The sequence below is a fragment of the Columba livia genome, chromosome 9 (genome assembly GCF_036013475.1).
Source record: "Columba livia isolate bColLiv1 breed racing homer chromosome 9, bColLiv1.pat.W.v2, whole genome shotgun sequence".
NCBI classification, from domain to species: domain Eukaryota; kingdom Metazoa; phylum Chordata; class Aves; order Columbiformes; family Columbidae; genus Columba; species Columba livia.
Genome location: NC_088610.1, coordinates 21,986,823 through 22,008,969, shown reverse-complemented (window position 1 = coordinate 22,008,969; position 22,147 = coordinate 21,986,823). Strand labels below are relative to the sequence as shown.

The following is a 22,147-nucleotide window of genomic DNA, read 5'->3' as shown; positions in this document are numbered from 1 at the left end:
GGAGAATGAATGCTTCTCCTTATAATGTCCAAGAGTTTTAGATAAGCCTTTGTGACATACTTTAATGGCTTAATTGCATTGTTAAAATACTGTTTCTTGAAAAAGCGCTGAATTTCCAGAACTTGGTGGGTTTTAGTTTTAAATGTTTTGTTTTTGGGCTGTGGCTCCTGCCCCAGTTTTGAACCTGCTCTGTGTTGTACACATCATATTGTTTAGATCCTTTTATGGAAATATGTTCTTTCAGACCCTTATCAAAATTACTAAAGCTGATTCTAACTGCTGTTCTTGTAGAATTTATCTTTACAACTTCTCATAAAGTAGACAAATTGCCCTTTATTACTCTTTGTTAGAAAAGATAGTGTAAGATTTAATAAGTGACTATATCAAATACACTATAGGCGGGTCTCAACAGTACAGCGCTTAAGTTAAATATTGACTTGCTGTATAGGACTTTGGTCTTGTGTAACTCTTGTTGAAGCTGCAACTGGGAGAAAGGTATCGTGGCAAAGATAATGGCAACTTAAAATGACACCCTACTAAGTCAAAGCCCGTTGAGCTGTGCGCAGAATCAGCTGATGATCATGGGGGAGGCTCAACTTGGTGGTTCTTGTAACCAATTAAACGTAGAGTTAATTCCTCTATCTCTTTCTTGTCTCTGTAGAAGAGGAAAAAAAAATAACTAAAATGCAATTTAAAGAAAAGCGTGAAATAAGGATGTAAAAAAAAAAAAGGTGTTTCTTGCAGTGTAGTCTGTAGTCAAATAAGCATAAATCTTCCCTTAATACACTTGTGCCGGTGTTGGTGGTCTCTGCAGCATGATGTGAGCCGGTAATTTATGTTTGTACCTGGGGGTGGTGACAGTCCTCTGTCTCTGTAGATTGTGAAACAACTAGAATTTGGGCTCTCATCATTAGTGTCAAGCCCGGTGGTCCTTTCCGCTCTCGTTCTTATTTAAACATACCTTTAGCTGGGAGAAATTCTGTGTGCTAGCAGGCCAGCTGTCAGGAGATCTTGTCTCTGGGACCATTCCTCCCAGAACAGAGACTCTTTGTGTTTTATATACGCATGATCCCTTGAAAAAATAAACATTTCTCCTTCTTGCGAAGATTCACTTTCAAGTATGAACCAAGCATGGCTGTTTCAGTATTTTCGGCCTGCTCCCGTGGCCTTTCGTACAAAGGTCTAAAGTCTGGTTGCTGAACTGCAGTGAAAATAGAAGAATTCCTCTGGAACTGACAAGATGGATTTTGTTCCTCAGTGAATGTGATGTGTGTCATTTTTTGAATGCTTTGCCATGGGGAGCTCAGTGCGCAACACAGAGCCATATATTGAAGAAAACTAATTTTCTTCTAGCTAAGAGGCTTTGTAGGTGGGAGGCATCTTAGACTTTCTTGTCTGCCAGCGGGGAAAAAGAGTTTCAAGCTAATCAGGAGGTTGTTAGCAAGAAAAGGAACCAGCCATACGTGGTGCTTTAGGTGAAGGGATTTCTGTGTCCTTTAATAGTTAGATACTTTGACCTGTTTATACGTGGGTGAATAAGTTGTTTTATTTCTTTGGTAAGTCTGGTGTACTGTTGGAATCTAGCTCCAGGATGGTTTTTCTCTTGTGTTACTGGAAGACGGTTGGATATGTCGTGTGTCAACTTCATTTACTATAGACTGAGGTTTTGATGAAGGAAACGTTTTCTTTTACATGTAGGACTGGATTGATAAATCCTGCCTTTTTACTTATTCATTTTGAAACCATTCCCCTAAATGCCATGGACATGAATTGCTCCTTGCTTGCTCTCTGGACATTCTGGAATGCGGATTTATAGAGCTGCCCTGTAAAAGGTGGTTTAGATTTTTAGCATTCCTGTGAACTTTTTCCCCTTTGTGAATTTAGTGTTGTGGTGTGATTAATCCTCAGGTGTGTTTCAAAGATGCATGGGTGTTTGGTGTGACTGAGGTCAAGAATTAGGCTGGGCTCCAGATGGTGGTCAGAGGATTAATTCGAGAGCTAATTACGAGTGTTCTTTGTATAAGTCTGAATAGTTACATCACAAAGACTTTAATGATTCATCAGGCAATTCAGTGGGGAAAAAAACCCAACTTTTTAACTTCTCAGTGAAGTGTGTTTTTTCCCTTAGCCCAGCTGGCTCTTGTTGAGCTGTACCCCAGCAGTTGCAGGTTATTTTAGTGGGTATTCATTTCCTGACTTTGAAAATGGGATCTATCATATCTTTGAAGTCTGGATATCTCTTTTTCTCTGTATGTGTGCCCTACATTTCTCCTTGCATCCATCTGCCGAGTATTGCTGTGGACAGAGACCTCTGCCTGTGGTTAATTCAGGCGTAGGCTCTGTTGGGTTAGTGTCTGCTATTTTTGGAGTTCCCTCGGGGAGAAGGTGGTCAGCCCTTTGAACCCTGGAGCTGAGCACAGGGCAGCAGAGCAATGTCAGCTTTGTTGTCACTGCTCTAGCAGTGTCAGCTTTGGTGTCGCTGTGCTAGATCAGCTTTTGGTGGTGGTTCTGCCAGAGAGGATCCTGGCTTCTGCAGAGGGATGTTAGCAGGGTCATCCAGCAGGTGAGAAAACACTCATTTTACTCCTTTGGTTTGTTATTGATACCAGGAAACACCTTGTCCACATTTGACAGACTTGTGAGTTGTGGCTGCTCCTGTCTCCGCTCAACAGATTTGCCTTAAAACTCATAGAGAAAGGTCAATGCTGCTGCTGGCTTTGGATCACCCAAGCACCCGAATGATGGTGGGGATGGAGAAAACATAATGCTGGGGTCTCATGCTGGTGATGCCATGGACTTCAGCAGGTAGCAGATTTCTGAGTTTTCCTTAACATCATTTGTTTTCTGCCCGTTTTCCTTATACCAACCTGAATGGTAAAGTTTGTGGTGTTGCTCAGTGTCATTAAGACACCCCTTTGGGAATGAGAATATTTAAAAGTTGCTTTAGTTGTAGGGTTGCTGGGAGGACTTCTTTCTCCTCTTATCTTCCTAAGTGAAGGTTAGTCTGCCATGCAGCTGACACAGGACTTTGACCTTCCTGGTTCACTTACAAACAGAATGGTATTTTAATGGCTTGTTTGCATTCCTCAAGGTACAACGTCCTGTAGTTTCGATGTACTCGCCTGTCTGTAAAGGGAGGAAATAGTAAGGCTGATTTCATGCGTTCCCATGATTAGAGACTCCTTCTGCAGCCTGATGGGCAGAGGATTGAACAAAGGTACTGCCTGCAAGCTACAAGTATTATTTTTGTGTTCAATCATCCATTGCCCATTTCTGGGGGAAAGAGCTCTCTGAGGAGAGATATTCAAACTGTTGATGGGTGCTGTTTAGTGCCGTCGAGTTGAGGAGCTCAGTAAGCTGACTGGGTGGGCAGTCCCCTGGGAGAGGTCTATGTAGGAGCCTCCTGGTGCTCAGACCTATAGGGAATGCTTGCAGAGTCATTTCCCCCCTGTATCTAGGGCCAGAATGTACAGTCTGCAGCAGAAAGAGTCATCATGATGTCCCTAAGAGATGGAGGGATTTATATGGGTTTTCCTTTGCTTTGTCAGGGAACGGTTGATGTTGGGACCAGCTCCTCCTTGCTGGTGAGCTGGCTGCTCTTCTGGGGTTCTGAACAAGCAGCAAAGATCATTCCCCAGACTCTGAGTGTCAGATTTGGTCAGTGCCCCCTTCAGAAACTAGATTTGCCTTGAAGTAATTCTCTTTGACTGCATTTCCAACGGGAACCATCAGTTCTTTTTTGAAAAATCTAAATCTAAGCCCAGGCTATTGTATGTCTGACCCCAACCTGGCTGCTACTCAAGGTTTTGCAACACGTGATGCCTCGTGTTGCATCAGACGATGGACGGGTGATTTTCTTGATTCCTTCCTGGCCAAGGCACCCTTGATCTTCTGCCTTTTGCGGGAAGCCTGTATGGTTGCAGGACTGAAAGAAACCCTAATTTCAGGTTTGCCTTGCATCGCATGGGCTGGATAATTCTTGATGCTTAAAACAGCCAGCTCTTCTGCAGTACAAGACTGTCACTTGGAGGTGCATCAGAGACTCTTAGGAGCTTGTTTATGCTTTGTGTGATGAGAGATATTCCTTGTCCCCCTTCCCCCCCCGCCCAGGCTGGCTCGGATTATGCTGATAGTATTAGTCAAGAACAGTGCCAAGTCTGATGTCACTCTGCTGCAGAAACCTGGAGGTTTGTTGAGAGACTCACCAAGCACTGGGGCTTTGCAGAGTCATCCAGGAGTGAAACTGCATTTTGTGGAGCAAAATGTTTCAAGATTAGTGTTTGCATGGAGGGCTCTCACACTTTTTTTAGATAGCTGCGAAAGAGTAGCTCCAAGCAAAGCTCTACACACGATACCTGCAGCTACAGGAGTGTTACTTTCAAGTGACTGGTGTTCTTTAATCTGTAGTGTCTGTGGAACTCTCTACTCCTTCTCTTTTTGTAGTTCTTTCAAACTCCAGCAGCCTGTTGACAAAAACTGTGCGTTTGGGACATACGCAAAACCTCTGTAGCTGTGAGCATGCGAAAGGCTGTGGGACTTGCCCTGCAGATATGGCCAAAGGGTAAGAATAAAAATCTCAGGGAGACTCTCCATCTCGAGTAATCGAGTGTGGAAGTGAAAATGGATAGTATAGACCGAGCTGTAGTCATTTCCTAGATTTCCCTGCTAGTGGGAACCTTGAGAGTGTGACCTGAGCAATCTGCAAGAGATGGTTTCCCCACCCTGAGTAGCGTTGTGACTCTTTCACGGACACTTCCAAAAGGACAGAATATTGATAATGGGAACTGCAGGTCATGCTGTGTTGAAATTTTATCTGCCTAAGTAGCTGCTAGTCTGATTCCATTAATGCTTGCATATTTAATAAACTTTTAATGTTGGATTTTAACGAGTTGGCAGTTATCTCTGAGCATCCAGCAGCAGTTGCAGAGTCTAGGCGGCTCTCAAATGCGCATTTCTCTCACTTCGAAGGCACGTGGCCTTTTCTTGGGCAGTCAGCACTTGACAGGCTACAGCGTGATTTGATTTGCTTTATACTGATGTACATGAACAATGAATTCCTTAATTGGGATGGAGCCCTAGGGTTAAATGTTCAGGGGAGGAATCTTTCTAAAAAGCCGGGTACAAGAGAACATGACCTTGGTTAATCTCGTAACACACCATTTATCTACTTGTGATGATTCCTGCTAGTGATCTAATTGTTTTGGCTGCAAAATGGCCCTCCTAGGGAATTTGTTTCTAAAGTGGCATTTGCTCATGTACAACCACAGTGCTTTTGCTTTGTCTTTTCACCCTTATTTGCCAAACATACATCAAACTCCCCAGAAGCCCAGGCGGGCTCAAAAGTGCCCTGGTCGTGCTGCACAGTTGGAACCAAGTGTCTCTGATGGTGTTAAGGAAGCTGATTTATTATCACAAAAACCTTGGCAAAATTCAGTGCTCGTGCTTTTGAGAGAAACCTGAGGGTAGTGAATATATGTCAGTATGTAAAATGTAGCAGACAAGGTGAAAAGGGACTTTTGATAACACAGTGTAATTCTCAGTCCTGGCACCAGTATGACTTCAAATAAGCCACTTCCCGACTCCCAGTCTTTAGGATAAATTCTCAATATGCTACGGTAATGTAGATAGTGGATGTGTAAGCTGTGAGGGTCACAGGGATAAAGAAAGAAGCCCTTACTGCCTTTTTGAGATAAGACAACATAGAAACTCAGTGTCGGGACCCATCAGATGGGTTTTCAGGTGACCTTTCAGTGTGCCTGGCAAAAAGCAGAAAAAATGTTTATGTAACATAGTGTCTTTATCTGAACGCCCTGTATTTTAAATTGAAGTTCTTTTTTATCTCCAGAGTACCCATTTCCTAGAGGAAGATCGAAGAAACTGAATGACAAAAACTGATGGACCATTACATCTTCCAAAATGAGCCTATTCACACTTTTCTACTGGAGACTAACATGTCTTGAAGGTGAGTGTTTTTGTACGTGATAAAAGAGCTGCTCAGTGCCTTGACCATCAGTCTTCCCCAAGACAGATCTGTCCTCATTCCAGCCGGGTGTGCAGCTGCCTTTCTGGGCTGGCACAGCCCCTACAATCGTGCTTATAAACATATTTTATCACTTGGAGAAGTATGTAGGAAGCAGGTAATATTTTTCCACCATACCAATTAATTATCATCAATTTGAAAGGTGTTGAAAAAGCTGGAGTGCTTAGTGGAAGAGGTGGACCACTGTGCACGTGGATATTTTTGGTGAGCTATTTTCTTTGCAGGATGAGAAAGTGAAGGTTGTAAGACAAACTTTGGTTTAGTTTGGTGGATGTATAAAATCAGGTGAGGCATTTTCAAGTTCTGTTTCATTTGTTCCTCAGATAATATCATCAGCATTCAGAGTAGCTGAAAGAGAGTGTGTGCTCTCAAAGATGGTAAATTAATTTCCCTCAAATAAAGAATATAACGCTTGAATGAAATTAAGTCAAAATTCTATTTTGTAGAGTTTGTCATATCTTTTATGTTATTTTTGTACTCAGCCCCTTAGGGCTGTGATCATACAGTGTTGTTTTAAAATCCTTTGATGGGAAATGTCATGTAAGTCCTGCACTCAACATTGAAATAAAAACAGGATTTCTGAGACAAACAGTTAAGGTTTAAAATATCTTGGTTCAGACTTTACTAACAATTTAATAAGTAACATATACAAGGAAGCCATGAGCCTATGTAAGCCTAGGTTTGCCTGCTTAGCAGCATGATGTTTAATTAGGCTAATACATCTTTTTCTCTGTCAGCTACTTTATTGATAATTAATTTTTCTATTTCTTTTGGTATGAACAACCTAGCACCTGTAAACTCAAAGCAAACAGTGGAGTGTAAGTGATGAAAAATGGGTCTGGGTGGTTGTTAATTCTCATTCTGTCTGTGCAGAAACTGTTCTAAAATCTCCAGCATTGGACTCAAAGGCCTTTTATGTGCAAATGCTTTTTGGTGTGAGGATAAAGGCCGGGTAAAAGTTCAACCTACACCGAACTCTGTTTTCATGTGTTTTTGCAGATTTGAAGCAGTGTCTCATTATCCATGTGAGTTTCCTAAATACTTGTAGAGGGGATGTACTGTCAGAGGACATTACTACTTGAAGACTTGTAGCTGGAGAGAGAAATACCGTTCATACTCATTTGTGCTCTTTGGTTTCTGGCATAATACGCTCAACTCTGCATAAAAGGTTGGAAACTTGAAACCCCAGACTAAAAGGTGTTACCAAGTTCTAAAAGGTTCTCTGGTGTTTGTTTGTTCCCTGTGTTTTGCAAGTGTCCTCTTCAGATTCACTGGAATGAGCTGTGGAATGTTTTGGAAACAGATGTAATTTAATTTAATTTATATACATTGCAGCCATGGGGCTTTGTATGGAAAATTAGTCCTGGAGAAAAGTGATTTGCAGTACTGGCTCCATGTTCCTGAATTGGCAGTTCTGTTTCTGATTAATTTTCACTAATTGCAAGTGTGCTGCCCTGGGTGTTCCTTACAGCTACGAGTGGCTGGATTTTGAGTTTCTGTTGTTATATGCACTTAAACACTGACAACTCCTGGAAGACTTAAGTAAGAACTTGATATTGATGTTTCACACTTGTTATCTAATAACTGGGAAACTAATCTAATTCTTCAGAAAAACAAGATGTGTGTTCCAAGAACCTTAAGTAAGTTGAGTGTTTTCCATGTATATGGGAAAAAAAGAAAGAATTTTTTACTATATTGTGTTTGCAATGTAAATATTCAAAACATGATTGTAGATCTTGGAGTGTCTTTTCTTTTACATCTTGTGTTCCTTAAATTTAAAGAGGCCGTGAATGGTTATGTAATTTTATAATGATCTTCTGTTGTTTTTTGAGGGAAGGATATTTTAAGCACAGCCTACAAATTCTGCACAAATAACTATCTGAATATTAATGTTTAATAAATAGAAAGTTTTTGTGGTTGGTTGAGTGATTGCAGAAGTCTTTAGTTAAACCACATGCTGCTCATGTGTGCTTGAAGGATGTTTTGAAAGGTAAAGATGCTATCTGCCAAGCCTTTTGCCAAAGGAAAAATCTGGAAAATCAGGGAATCTCACTTGGGAATATTTATTCTGGTGTAGTCTGTACTTTTCTGTTGATGTGGATGAACAGAAATGCCTCTTCTTCCTTTTGCTCTCTCTTCTTTCTTCTATTTTCACATCTTGTGAAAAGTGCAGCTTTGATCTGTGGAGAAAGATTGTGCAACAGGGTGAAGAAAGAGGGTATTTTGTTGCTATAAAGCTGCTTTGTTCTCTGAGGTCAGGAAGAGCTGAGCTCCCAGTGATTTCATAAGCTCTTCTGTTACCTGTTCACGTACCGGTCCCTAAGCCTCAATGGATGGATCCTCTGAATGAGTCACTCAGTAAATACTGGGCAGTGCTGGTATTCCCGATACTGCCCGCTCTGAGAACTTTCTCCTATTTCTAGCTTACTGTTGACTCGCTAATTGCTCCGCCGCTCTCGCAACCCCAGCAGATTTTGCCAGCAGAGAGTTTTCTCACGGTGTGTGATTGCAGAGAGACACCTCCATAGGAACCAGGAGCTGCACGTTCAACGGTAGCTGGAAAACATTTGGAGATGTTTCCAGTAAAACGGTGGCCACGGTTCTTGGCTCGGAGCCTCCCGTTGCTCAGGCGGCATTGTGGTTTGCCAGCTGGCACTTAGAGGATCTTAAAGGTCTTTTCCAACCAAAATGATTCTGTGATGCTTTGTTATCCACTGGCCTGGCCGGGTGCTGTAAGGCTGGCTTCCAGCGTGCACACATGGGATAACCACTGTTTTTTGCAAAGGTTTTGTCTGTGTTTAGACTCTTGCAGACTCGTATCTGAAGTGTAAGAGCTTGGAGAGGTGTAGGGGTCCCTGTCAGCTTCTCTCCCTTGCCTGTCTGTGTCTGATGTGTCATCACTAGTGACCTTTCCGGATTTGAAAATTCCTCTGTTTCTGGCATAAATTCTCGTCTCATTGGGAGAAAAAATTGCCAGCAATTTAAGTTGAATCTTGACTAAATATGAACAGATCGAACGTTGGGTAAAGCCTCACAAGCTGGATGATGCTGCCCAGCCAGAATCAGTTGCCATCTGTACTTTCTCAGGGAGAGAGCACGTTTCCAGCGCTGGATGGCTGAGACATTTTGGGAGAGCTGTCCTGGCTACTGGAGCTGTGGAGCAGACCTGCATAAACTTCTGTAATAAATCTTCCTTTGCAGTTAAGGCAATAAACTGCAAAAACCTTTAATCACATTGGAGGGGAGAAGGAGATACCACTGCAGGTCCCTGTGGCGTTTTTTCCAGCTTCCTGAGTAAAACAATTCTGTTTTTATGGTATATTTTCCTATGTTTAAATATTGCCTGGATGTATTTAAAAAAAAATGTTTGATTACGTTGTGATCATGTGCAATGATTAGATGCTGATTAGTATGGAAGAGGTGCAGCATACAATTAATTTTAAATCTGTCAGGTAGTGTTACTTGTCTGCATGTTGCCTTATCAAATAAGAAGATACGGTTTCTTAAGCACATTGCACTTGCCATCTTGAAATAGAATTACATTTCTATTAGAATAATGTTTGCTCAGTGCTCCCAGGTAACGGAGAAGTTTAGTGCTACTGATAAGGTCCGTGGTAACCTTTTACTTAGTTCATTTAGCACTTGGCTTGGTCTCCATTCTCTGGTACGTGAGCATTGCATTACGTGTTATTTTGAAATAACTGTGTTGGGAAAAGTGCTCAACTATTATTTCAAATGTCTGTTACCACAATTTATTTTTCCTTGAAATCTAAACACTGTCTTTGAGTTGATGCATCTTTTTTAATCTCAAGCAAAGTGGAGCTCTAGTTTTATCTTTTTAATTTACACAACCTTGATAAAAGCAGTCAGGTTATGCTGGAGTCAATTTGATGATAATAAATTCCTTCTGTTCTTCCTTAAGCCACAGTGAAAATGAAATAAGTTAAATTTACTGGCTCTTCTTCCTGCCTTTTTGTCCAGCACAGAAGTAAATTAAGCTATTTTGACCTTTGTCTGACATGTGTAGTCAGTGAAGATGAGGGCAGAAAAAGGCTTTGTAAAAATAAATGAAGTAAATCTTGGTCTTTCTAAGGTTGTTATTAATACACTGCGGTGTGCTCCAGTTGAAGTCACACACTGTGAAGGCCGGTGCAGGTGATCGCTGCTGCTGTTTCACCTACCAACACGGTACTTGGTTTTGAGCTTTTGTCCCTGTCTTTGAAGTGCTCTGTTTGAGATAAAGCTGAGCTTTGTCCTGCGCTTCACCTGGAAAACGCTCACACCGCCACAAAATGGGCTGTGCTGGATCCAAACAGGACCGACTGAAATCAGAAGCATGACAGCGATACACATACATGGATCAAAAGAAAGGCTTACAATAATCTGGAGGGTTTCAAGCTTTAACACTGTATATACCTTCGTAAATACAGTGATGCACCTTTTTGTGAGAGGATCATCATTCTTTGGGAAAGTGGGGAGAAGTGATGTCTCCTGCACCCGAGTTCATGGCAGGGGTTCGCATGCAAACCGGAGCCTGCTGCTGTCAGGGACCTAAAATAGAAGTGCTGTTCTGTTCCCGTGCCGATGGTGGGGGAGTGAGAGGCGCACAGGTGGCATCCATTGGGTTGTACATTTGCTTTGTCCCTTGTAGATGAAGTAAAAGCTGAGCATCCACAGTCTACCACCCAAAAACTGATAGTGTGTGTGCTGCCACTCTGTATTTTTCTGTTGTATTTGGAGAACTGAGCTGTGTGCTTTTAAAATGGTTGTGTCTTCTCCTTGAGAGCTTAATATTTGTTTGACAAAACGTTGTGGCAGTCACAGAGGCTATTTTATTCTCAGTCTGTGGAATTTCAGGTCTAACAGAATTCCTGCTTAGGCTTTAGTACATCCCTGCTTCTCCACTGTATATCTTCTAGACAGCTGTGCTTGCCCTGGCTGACTCATCTAAAAGGTGATTATACTGGTATCTTTATTTGCTCTGTACTGGTCTCAGCTTCAGCCAGCGCTTGTTTCCAGTGCCAGGATGGGCAGTAGAGACAGAAAAATGAGCTGGTGCTTAATTCTTTGCTTGTGGAAGGCAGAGTATCATGCACTGAAAACCTGAACAACATTAACTTAGTGGTGAACTCGTATCACGGCTGGTTGTTTCAGGTACAGACACCACAAAATTGAAACCAGTCCTGATTTTGCCTGATTAGAAGAGTTTTAAAACTTAGGTGATGTGACTCCAAGTGAAAGCTTTTCCAGATGCACTTTTCTTCTAGCAAGTAATAATACATTTCTCTAGCATGCTGTCTCTTGCAGTTAAAATGATTGGCAGTTTAAGGGAAGTGCCATCTGAAAAAAATGCAAGGGATTTGCTTTCTCACAAAGTATAAAACTTGGTTGTTTCTGCACCAGAAATGGCAAAGCCCTGTACTGGAGTTAGGATGTGTGCCACGGCAGGTTTGCATTTTGATTTACTCTGAAACGAGCTGATATCTGCAAAGGTAGCCATGTTTTAGTTTGATAACTGCTACTATCGCAGATGAATCAAACCAAATTTTTTATTGCATTGCTGTGAAAAATGGGGTTGTACACTTTGCATCCCTAAAAGAAAAATAATGTTGATGCCATAATATTGATATTGGATGTTGGATGATGCAAAGTTAAGCTCAGAGTTTGAGAAGAGCATATCCTGCCTACTTAAAAATCCCCCCCCCTGTTGTTTTTGGGTGGCTGGATGTGCCAACCTAGATTAAACCAGACCGAGGGAGTGGCAGTGTCGCCAGCTTTTGAAAGTCAGGCCTTCCAGCTGCATGCCCAAAATACGGGGTACAATTCTATGCTTTATTAGTCTGTAACGTTTACTAAGACTTCTGTTCTTAAGTATTAGAAATGCTTCTGCATATTCCTTGAAAGGATGAGAAAACAACATCTTACCTAAGAAATAGCTTAGTTTTAAGGTTGGATAGAAATTTAGCTTATTGGGATGTCTTGGAATTAATACTGTTGAATTAACTTTGCAATGTGTAGCAGTGAAGAGAACTTTGTGAATTTTATTAACACTGAAGGATTTTTATGCAAAAAGTACATATGTATATATATGGCTATAGACACGTCCAGTAAAAATGGGTGATTTTATTAAACCACGAATTGAAGGGAGTGCAGAATGGTTGCCTGGGGCTTCAGCAGAATTTTTCAGTGCTCTGGATGGTTAATGCAGAATAGCCTAACTGCTAGGACAGAGCAGCCCAGAATAATTTTCCTTGTCCCAGTTAAGTCAAGAACTATTAGAGCAGTGGAAATAAGATTTCAAGAAGAGCGGGGAAAAAAGGGTGAGGGAAGTGTCAGCTCTCACTCTTGGTGGTGAGAGGGGAGAGTACACAAATGTACCAGAAGTTAGAACAGAAGAAGGGTGAGTAGCAGTTACTGGTGAAAATAGGCTGATGTTGCCAGAGCGTGCAAGTGGATTAGGAATGATTTTGACTCTCCCTGGTAATTTTTTGTTTTAGAGGTGGCAAACTGTATGAGTGTTTGCAGTAAGACATAGAGGTCAAAGGAATATGTGATTTTCTTTGACTCGCATGTTTGTCAGGAAAGGCTATTTCTCTGCTATCAAACCTGACGCTTGAACCATTACGAGTCATTTCTCCCCAATCTAGTCCCACCAGATTGTGCCACCCAGGAGAGCTGCCATCATCCCGTGGCTTTGCTTCCCACCTGCTGCAAGAAACCCTAGTAAACTCCTTTCACTGCCTAACTGGTACTTAAATAGTTGCAGAAGTAACACCAAGTACTTTTTTAACGTACCTTTCTCACCTCCTTTTCCTGAGGTATTATATTCTTCTGTCACATCAGTAGCCATGACCAGTAGCCATGACTTGGCTGTTAACCTTCTAGTACGAGTTGGCAATCAATAAAGTACCTGTAAGAAGAAGTGAGGCTCTTCGTTAAAGGAAAAGATATTCTGCTCTACCCTTCTTTGCAAGGAACGCAGCATTGTGCTTGAGGATTCATCTTCAGGAATAATTTCTGGTAGTGCTGTGTCTTTATTCTTCTGTCATCAGTCTGGCTGATATTTAAAGCTACAGATTTGAAAAAATGGGGAATAATGAGTAATCATTAGCCATACCTTCATGGCTAACTCTCATCTCTTACCTGTGTGGACTGTCAGGACCCACTCAAAAAGGGTTGAGGAACCCTGGTGCCATCTTCAGAAACCACTGTACATCATCCCATTGTTTGATGTTGGATATTAAGAAAAAATTCTTCCCCAAAGGGCTGTTGGGCATTGGAACAGGCTGCCCAGGGCAGTGCTGGAGTCACCATGCCTGGAGGGTTGGACAGACAGAGATGAGGTTCTCAGGGACATGATTTAGTGCTAGAGTGAGGTTATGGTTGGACTTGATCTTGAGGGTCTCTTTCAACCAAAATGATTCTCTGATTCCCTTTGACAAGAGAGTTTTGAATGCGATCGTCCTGAGCTCCTCATTTGCTTGTGCTGTCCTGCCCTTATCCCACCTTTGGGATTACCTGTCATGCTCTCAGCAAAACAAGAAGGTGCACCAGCACATTTGAGCTCACAGGAGCTATTGCAGGGCTCAGGGAACAGATTTCCACTGCTTGTGTTTCCTCATTTTGAACTGACGATCCATCAGGAGCATGAGAAATGGTTCTCATACATTGGTAAGGATACAGTCCCCTCTCTCTACATTTTTCAACGTCAGGGTTAGTCTCTGTGCTTCTAAGAGTAAAATGCATATGTTCCTGTGTAGTTGGGATTCATTATCTGTACGACACGTTTGCTTTTGAACTGTTCAGAGCAATGGGGCTGCATCTGTAGTGCCTCCCTGTGAAGTATGTGGGAAGGAAGAAGTTTGATAAAGCTGGTTCTTACACAGAGGAAGACACAAGGCAAACTCAAAGGGGAGGCAGGTTAAGCATTATGTGTTCTTTTCTTCTCAGCAAGCTATTCTGATGTGCTAAAGAAAATTGTCCCTCGTGTCATCTCAGGTGATAATATTCACAAAATCCAACCTAGAAAAATCCAACCTGTATCAGGCACTAACCGTCTACTGTCAAAGTCTTATTTTGTGCCTTTATGTTGATTACTTTTGTTACCGTGGGCACTTGGCAGGAGAAAAAAGCCGCATCATTCCAATTGCTTCATGTTTCCAAGATGTTTTTTGAGAGAAAAATGTTTCCTGAACCTTGTTAAACCTCTGAAGTAGAATTTGGTCTTTCTGGGAATCATGTGAGATCAAGTGATTGCCTGGAGCAGGAGAATATGCACTGAAGCTGTAATAGCAAAGACCTTGATATCAAAGGCCACCTGCTATTGCTTTCCATCTCTTCAGCCTTAAAGTTTACCAGGTTATAAATTCAGCTTGTCGTCTTCCTGTATAATGGCTTGCAGTTCTTCAGCAGGTGAGCAGGACAGTTTCCCCAGGATTATTTAGTATTTATAGCCCAGCCAGCAATCTCCTGCATAAACCTCGATGTGGTCCTCACAAGACGTACTGAGGTGTCTTTCAGCCTTCATTCTACATGCTCCTTTTACTATTTTCTTGGTCTCCCTGGGGGACTCAACAAATCCATGTCAGCATGGAGCTTTGACCTTCAGGTTTGCAACCCAGCTTACACAGGGACCTGGTAGGAGTAGAAAAATAAGGTCCCACAATAGAATTTTAATAGGTTTTTTTTTCCCCCAAACCAGGTTTATATCAATGAGCTTGTGTGAAGAATTACTAATGAAAAACTCCTGAACGCTTTCTGGTTGAAGAGAATGGGGAAAAATGTCTGGCAGCCTGTATTGATGTGGTTGAAGTTCACAGACACACAGAGTGTTGTTTAACCTGTATTTTCTGCTCATGGTGTGTGTTTTATTAACTGCACTCCATCAGAAATACTTTTTCTAGCAAGGTGGGATTGTGTTTATTGAGGGAACTTTATTGGTGTTGTAAAACTGATAGAAAAATCTTGCCAAGGATCACTGTCCACGTGCAGGTCTGCAGGCCTGCGATTCACCTCCCATGTTCTGCTCACGTACCCTTCTAGGCTATTTCCTCACCCTTGACTCTGTGACTTAAAGGACAGAGCACTTTTCACAGTCATTTTACTTTTAAGTAGCTTTGGGGGTTGAATATAGCTGTTCGAAAATATTTGTTGACTTTCAGCCTGTTTTGTTTGGGCTAAACCAAACGCAGTGGGCCCTTCAAGGCGATATTGCAGTATATATGCAAGGTGCCATCATTTGTTTGTTTGTTTTGTTTCCTGTTTAGCACATGAGACACTACCCTGGCCCCCAATTCCTGCCAACAATTAAAACAGTCACCAGTCCTCAGTGGGAATAAATGAGAGTTCTTCCTTCTGCAAGCTCTATATAAAGTGAGGACATCAACCAGGGTTTGATAAGATACAGGACAACTTTTGCTTGCTCAGCACCATCTTGTCTCTTATTCAGAGTAAGAGAGAGTTTCTCATAAGAAAAAATAGCATGGTTGTGTCTCAGGAGACCGCAGTTACAGTAGAGTCGTATTGTAATATGTCAATGTAAATATTTATGTAAATGTTTGCTGTCATTTGAGTAGCATGACACACCAGCATTTTGGTTGTCATCCGTATCTTTTTAGTATGGGATTTGCTTTCTCCAGAGGCCTGCAAAGGTCGCTGTTCTGCAAGGAGAAATGCCGTGGGACATCAGATTTCGGGAAGCTGGCAATTTGGAGCGGCCCGCAGTGAAAATTGAGGTCCTGCTTTATCCGTGGGGATACCTTCCCACTTGAGATGCGTGGGGACAGCCCAAGGTGCTTTGCAAGTTTGTTTCTAGCAGCTAATTGCAGTGGAAAAGAGGCGTCTGATGTGAGTGCAATTGCAACATTTGTGTCCTGGTCGGTTGTTTGAGGCTCTGGGTTTCTGTTTCTTCATTTTTTGTCACTACCCCAGAAGAAAACTACTTGTTGGAGCTGCTTCTGAAATCCATGGCCGCTTTCTAAAACATACTCCCCACATTGAGGAGAGTGCACCATATGAGAATACTGGTGTATATGTTTTTAAGGCTGTTCATACTTTCAAAAAAGAAAACCTGCATTCAGTGACGACCTATATTTGTTGTGTGGAGGTTTTCCAGAGGCTGGACAGATTTCAATAGGCTCCATAGCATTTATCATTTGCTATTTCTCAGCTTGCCAGTGTGTTCAGCTATGTGAGGCTCTTGTACTGTGGTTTTCCTGCTCTTATTCCATGCTTGTCCACTCAGTACTTGAGGGTAACTGGCTTGAGATAAGTGTCATAATTCCAATAAAATACAGTTATGCTGCTGAGGTGAAATCTGGGTCTAATTGGAGCTTTCTGTTTGATTTTAGCAAAACCACATTTCTCTTTAGGATTGCAGACAGGCAAGAAGACAAGATGTGCTGGTGGAGGTTGCAGAGGAGAGAGAGGTAGTTGTATGAATTTCAGCAAGTGGACGAGGAAGCAGGAAAAAAAATTAAGTTTGAGTTGAGAAAGATGTAAATAGGGAAAGGAAATAGACCCCTCTCTGAAGGTGGAGGGGAAAGAAGTGGATAATGGTGATCAGTTGACAGTTTGGGGGAGGTGAAGAGCAGGAAAGGGAAGAAAAATTGAGGTGGAGATTTCACAGGAGTCATGGAATGCATTAATTTCTCTTCTTAGGATCTTCTTGCATTTTAGGCAGGAAGAAACACTAATCAGCAACTTTTCTCCCCTCAAAATTTTATTTAACCAGCCTCAGTTTACTGTTTATAGTGTGATGGGAGCAACTCCATGAAATTATGGGGAAGGAGTGATCCTTACTGATGGGTTTTATTTGCAAGGGAAACATCACAGGGAGAAAATCAGCCCATCTTTTAGGGGAAGTGTTGTGAGGGGAACAGTTCCAGGTGGGTCTTTCTTCTGCTCCCGGGGCTCTGGAGGTTCATTTTCTTCCATGTTTCCACATGCATCTTCATCCTCTGGTTCTACAGTTTTTCTTAGCAGGCGACTTGCTGCCTTTAATCAGAGATTGGCAGCACTTGCTGTTTTCTGAGGAGCAGTGCAGCAGCTTTTGTTCTCAGGTGATGTTACCCCAGCAGTGTGCCGAACTGTGAGAGCTGTGAAATTGAGGTGCCTATTTCAGAGCTCTCTCTATGTGTCTAACCCTCGTGCCGTAGTGAAAGGAGAGACCTGAGTAGGTTGCTGGCTTGTGCACGCTGCATCTGTAGTGCCAGGTGTAAAAATCTCCCTGTTCTTTTTCTCCTGTTTTATTTTTATCCTTATGTTTTCACTTTGTGTCATTTAGGAATCAAAGCGGGAGTGTGCATTTCAGCAGCAGATCTATGCTTACTACGAATCTGCTGCTTTGCTTGAATTAAACATTGATGGGGCCAGAGACTCCTCACTGCTCCATCTCAAGTCTTTCAGCTTCCTACAGTGTAATGATTTTATTTGCACTTTGACACAGCTCCTGCAAGAAATACAGGAAGATTATTTTGCACTGGCCTCTCTCCAGCCCATCTTTCCTTTGTGTGTCCAGTTTGTTTTTTCCTTAACTGTAGCTTATGGGGAGCAGCCGTTGGTATAAGTAATGCTTAATATTCCCTGTGAGGTGGAAGATTTCACCCCAGGCTGATGGGCAGAGATCTGGCCTCAGTTATTTGTACCTATTTCTGTTTTCAGCCATCTGTACCGAGGTGGTGTAATTGGGTAAGAGCTTCTTATTCCTCAAACCAGGTAACACAATGCTGCAGCATCTTACCTGCTGATGCTGTGAGCTCTCTGGACTGACTGGGTTTCTATGGAGAGCAGTCAGATACTTTCAAAGCCCTGGATGTGATCTGCAGGCTCCTCCGTGGCCTGAAACCTGGGCAGTGGTTCTGTTTCTTGGGAGTGAAGACAGCTTTTACAGAAAAGAGGGTTGCTTCTGAGCCCAGCCACAGACTTGTACAGGACCTAAGGGATGTTGCAAATGCTCCATCTTCCCTGCAAGAGCATGCTCTCCTTCTTGGATTTAACTTTTTTAGCTCAAAACAGCGCTGCATGGGTGCTAAAAGCCCACGCTCCTAAAATAGATCGAATAGAACAAGTATTTCACTGATGACTCCTCTTCAGGAGAGGAGAGAAGGTAACAAAGAACAGATGGCAGGTATTAGTCACATCACCTAATATATCTGAAGACCTCAGACAGTCTCAGCACAAAGGTGGTGGAGCAACCTGGAGGGAATGAGTCTTCCTAACAGACCGGACTGGATATTAGAGTTGCACAGGATACAGATAGAGGGTACCTGAGAAAATAAGGAGTCTTGAGCCAAATGAGCGAAACCAAGAAGATTATGCTTGTAAAGGCTCAGAAAGTCCTGGCCAGATCCCGAGACTACTTTTTGCTACCCAGTGTGCAAAGCCATTCCCTTGTATGTTTGACAAGTCCCTCAGAGCATCGCTCCTTGGATACTTAGAACACAGTTGCCTCTGCAGAAGAACTAGTACAAAGGTCCGATACCTCAGAAATAACTGAATTCTTCCCATTTCAATATCAGCTTCAATGGTGTTATTCTAGCTTTTACTATAATAAATGCACTACAGAAGCTGCTTGATGTTTTCATGTAGTCTCGAAATAGCCGGTGTGCACCTTGCAGTGTAATTGGGCTGGCTCAGCATCCCCTCTCTTCTCCAGGTCGCTGGTGTCCACAGCTTGGCCCTGGCCCAGTTGGCAGTAAGCTCACAGCTGAGCCTCCGAGATGCTGCTGCCGATTCGCTGGGAACACATAGTGTAAATGAAATATAGAATACGTACAGTCCTTTGGACATAAGTGGCTTCCAGCTAACTTGACACCACAGGGCAAGCAGGCCACCCAAGGCAAAGTGCAAATACGAGCTTGATGGTCTCCCCTGTGCAGAGATGGGGTCGTTAGGGATCACAGCATCAGTCTCATCACCCCGCAGAGTGGCTGTATCTTGTTTTTATTTATTTATTTTTTTAAATTCAGTTTGGTTTGTTTGTTTTTTAAATCTTCAGCAACAGAGGCTGAATGTGCAGTCTCCTCCTTTTTCTCCTCTTTTGTTTCATCTTTTTGGCTTCATTCTGCGGAAGCCAAGCACCCTGTGTGCCTCCGAATTACAAGTACCGTTTTAGTGGCACCTTCCATCTTTGGTCTTCAGCTATTGCCAAGCACCTAATGGATGTATGAAACTCCCCTGATAAATAAGGGGTTAAACGAAGCTCTGCTTATTAATGTTGATACTTTAAATTTTGCCAGAACACTTCGAAAGCGTGACAGCGGACAGGGCAGCAGGCAGTAAACACCGTTAAATGACAATACTGTTCAATATTTGCTGTTAATTGAGAGAGGCAGCAGCTGCTGGTATGCAGCTTCAGCCAGGATGAATTAGTAATGAGTCTATAACTCTGGTTTTTTTTTCTGTTTTAAAGTTGCATCAGCCCTTTATAGCTCAGTAGTGAGTTTGGGATAGAAATAAAATACCGTAGCAGGCTTGAAATGGAAGATTTTTCTTTTGTTTTTATTTTCCACTGGGTTGTCACAGAGCTGTGGTGTCCGTGATCAATTTGGCAACAGTAAGAAAATCGCCTCGTATTTAAGGACCAGGCTCAAAGATTCGGGGTTAGCTTTTCCATCCTGGGTGGCAGACAGTGTGAATGTAGCAGGCAAACAAGCTCCTCCTTTGAAATAAAGTGCTTTTTATTGCCTTCTCACTGGCTTTCAAAGATGATTTTAGTTGTGGTTTCTCTGGACACGGGTTTTGGTGCAACTTTCTTTGTTGGCCTGGTCATGGTGGGCCAAGAGAGTTGCGGCCTTACTGGAGGGACCTGCTGCAACAGGAGAGACAGCACTAATTCAACATTTCCCTTGTGCTTTCTTTGCACTTTTCCCATGCAAACCTGTTGGGTTTAACCTTTGACAAGTCCCTGATAAGCTGTTATCAGCCAACAGTTAAATAACAAACCCTCCCACCTCGCTGAGTTGGGAAAGGAACATCTCAAGGCCTGGGTCTGGTGCAGGAACAAAGTTCACTATGCAGCCTTCCCTGTAAGTATTTATTTTGTACAAAACATTTTATTTTGAACTATAGATGAGATTGCGAGGGTGCAAAACTGTGTTATAGTGGTTAGCAGCATCTTTAATGCATCTTAAGTTGGGTGTAGGAAATGAAATTCTAGCTCCATTGAAAACAATGCTCACAGTCCTATTGTGGTACAGCTCGGCTTTCACCGCAAGTAGAAGAGTTTCAAAGCAAATGATGTTTTGTTTGTTCAGTTCTTTACGTGAAATCCGTCTGCAGGAGTTAGTGTTTGAGGCCAAATACTGAGAATTCTGCTGGTGTTTTGTTAGGATGAGAAATACTAGATTGAAAGGTTGAGTCTGGAAAGCAAGTGTTAAAAGCCAGGTCAATACGATAAAGGTGGCGGTAAATGGAAGTGCAGGAAGAGCGAAACTCCTCCGGTGGTAAAAGTCCTGACAATTCCCACCTTTATGAGCGGTTATCAAATGATGTTTGAAAATCTAGCCCTACAAGGCTGTATTTTTTTATTCGTGTGAAATTCAGTCATTTATTACTATGGCATTCTGCCAACTTCAGGTATCTAGCGTCTCGTGTTTTTTATGAATATCCAATTTTAGGTGCTGTTTTCTATATACGTGATTTGTGTTTAAAACTAGAATGTAATCAGATACAATCTTTCTGGATTTGTGTGTTTCATCCTCTCAAGTCCGTATTATTATTTAATCTGTAATATCTACTTTCAATGTTTGTTTTTTTTAAGCAAGAAAACAACCTCGGTGTGTTTACACACACCATTCCTGTCTTAAAACAGTGGTAAAGATGGTAATTAATGGCTTTTTTCATTGATTTAATAGAACTACCATGTAATTTTCTTGTAAACAAAGCTAAATATTAACATTTTTAATCTATAAAAAAAACTATAAGCTCTAAAGTTTGTCTAATAAAAGTTTTAGAATGGAAGCATATGTGCTCAGGATTTTATCGTAAAGTATCCCTCCTTAGTTTTTTAGGGCATATTCGGTAGAAATTATTCAGCTTCTATAACTGTGAACTGTTTTTCCTCAAACACACGATTTTCATGTTTGTTTCCCGTAACACAGTGTAACTGTTATGAAGTTGTGTACATAATTGTACCGTCTAGTTCACAACTGGCTTTCGAGATTGTTTGTCTGATGTTGCTATTGGAAGTGGCTGTTTCAGAATATTTGACTGCCGGTAACCAAAGGGGTGAGAATATTAATGTCCAGCCAGCAGAAAAGATTGTGAATAGTGGGGTTGATTGATTTGTGAGGGGGGCCCCTAGAAAACAAAGAGCTCCCCCAATAGTCATCACTATCTCCTCTACAAGAGCACTGGTGGCACCTTCTTTCTCACTAAGGCTTCTTGTAACAGATCTCATTATTGTATTTCCTACATAATGTTTTAAATAATCCTGAAAGCTAATCTCGGGATAGCGAGAGAAAGATGTTATGAGTTGTATATATGTAGGAGGACTGTAGTATCTTATGCTTCTCCTAAAATATGTGTAAAATTAGGAAAACAAATATCTTCAAGATTAGGTATAAAATTAAGTGTAAAAAGTCATTAACAGATTATCTTGAAGGATGTTATTTAAAATCTAATCCATTCCTGAATGATGTGATTTTTCAATATGGAAAGCTGTGAGCTCTTTTACTGGAGCTGCTTGCTTAATTATAGATTAAAATGGTACCGTAAAAGGATTATAGAGTGTATGCGTATGCTAAGAAAGGATCTACTAAATGTGTTGAGGTCTTTTTCTAGTCCCAGCTTCTTTTTGAAAGTACATGCTTAATTTTGGATGTTTTCTGCTGCATTTAAATGTGCCACGTGACATCGGGATGCATAATGGGATGTTTTGAATGGATCACCAGATCGTTTATTTAAATACATCTTTGCTCAGTAGGATTCTGAGTTGTCTTGTTCTTCTTTCTAGAGCGAAGAATTCGGTGCTGGACTGTCCTAAACATTACTCGTGGCGCAGCTTCAGAGCGCAGCTTCATTTCTCTGACGTGAAGAGGAGGTGCGTGTGCAGTGAACCAAGAGGACATGGGCTTTCAGTGCACCTGGGACAATGAGCAGGTATCA

At 41.9% G+C, this 22,147-nt stretch overlaps 1 protein-coding gene across 3 annotated transcripts in view; it reads left to right on the top strand.

Annotated features, from left to right (window-relative positions):
• MAP3K13 (mitogen-activated protein kinase kinase kinase 13) overlaps positions 1-22,147 on the top strand; it is a 67,629-nt gene that overhangs the window by 2,249 nt on the left and 43,233 nt on the right. For 2 of the 3 annotated variants that reach the window (XM_065073085.1, XM_065073089.1), the window contains exons 3-4: positions 5,846-5,962; positions 21,996-22,141. The gene's annotated coding sequence lies outside the window, so the exon portion shown is untranslated. Of the gene's footprint in view, positions 1-5,845; positions 5,963-7,039; positions 7,209-21,995; positions 22,142-22,147 lie in introns of all 3 variants that reach the window. The other variant, XM_065073088.1, reaches the window with a different exon arrangement.